Here is a 1,227-nt window from a genome sequence, read left to right as displayed (position 1 = left end):
TAATACTGAAACTCGCAAATTAAAGCAAATATCACGGAAACTTGAGAGGAATTGGCGTTCCACCAAAGTGGAAAATTCTCGTTTAATTTGGCAAGATAGTCTTAAAACTTATAGGAAGGCCCTCCGTAATGCCAGAGCAGCGTACTACTCGTCATTAATAGAGGAAAATAGGAACAACCCCAGGTTTCTTTTCAGCACTGTAGCCAGGCTGACAGAGAGTCGCAGCTCTATTGAGCCAAGTATTCCCATAGCTCTCAGTAGTTACGACTTCATGAGCTTCTTTAATGATAAAATTCTAGCTATTAGAGACAAAATTCACCAAGACCTGCCCTCAATTGGCACCGACTTATCTCTTAACTCAGGAACCTTAGAAACAGCCGTAGAACCAGATATATGTTTAGACAGTTTTGCTTCCCTCAATCTTTACCAACTAACTTCAATAATTTCTTCATCTAAACCATCAACCTGCCTCTTAGACCCCATCCCGACTAGGCTGCTTAAAGATGTTTTACCCTTAGTCAGCACCTCTATACAAGATATGATCAATCTATCTCTATCAACAGGCTATGTACCACAGTACTTTAAAGTAGCTGTAATTAAACCTCTTCTGAAAAAGCCCAAAGTTGATCCGGATGTTTTAGCCAACTATAGACCTATATCTAACCTTCCATTTCTCTCTAAGGTTCTGGAGAAAGCAGTTGCTAAACAGCTGTGTGACTTTCTACAGAGCAATAGTTTATTTGAGGATTTTCTCAAATAAACTATGTGTGGATATTGTGTAGGCTGCCTCCCTCTCTCTCTCTCTCTCTCTCTCTCTCGCTCTCTCTCTCCCTCTGTCTCCTTCACCCCAACCGGTCGAGGCAGATGGCCGCCCACCCTGAGCCATGGTTCTGCTCGAGGTTTCTGCCTCTTAAAAGGAAGTTTTTCCTTGCCTCTGTCTCCTAGTGCTTGCTCTTGGTGGGAACTGTTGGGCTTCTGTAAATAGCATCATAGAGTACGGTCTAGACCTGCTCTTTTATGAAAAGCGTTGTGAGATAACTGTTGTTGTGATTTGGCGCTATATAAATAAAATTGAATTGAATTGAATTATCAGTACAGTACTGTAATAATCATGACAGGAGCCCGCCAAGTTTCATGAAGGTCAAGTTTTACATGAGCTATCAAATGAATTTAGGATGCTTTCTTCCCTAATGAACACAAACATTGTGCATGCCTTTCTGGTGTAGA

The sequence above is a fragment of the Micropterus dolomieu genome, linkage group LG10 (assembly GCF_021292245.1).
Source record: "Micropterus dolomieu isolate WLL.071019.BEF.003 ecotype Adirondacks linkage group LG10, ASM2129224v1, whole genome shotgun sequence".
NCBI lineage: Eukaryota > Metazoa > Chordata > Actinopteri > Centrarchiformes > Centrarchidae > Micropterus > Micropterus dolomieu.
The sequence above is the reverse complement of the archived record's forward strand: the minus strand, read 5'-3'. Positions refer to the sequence as shown.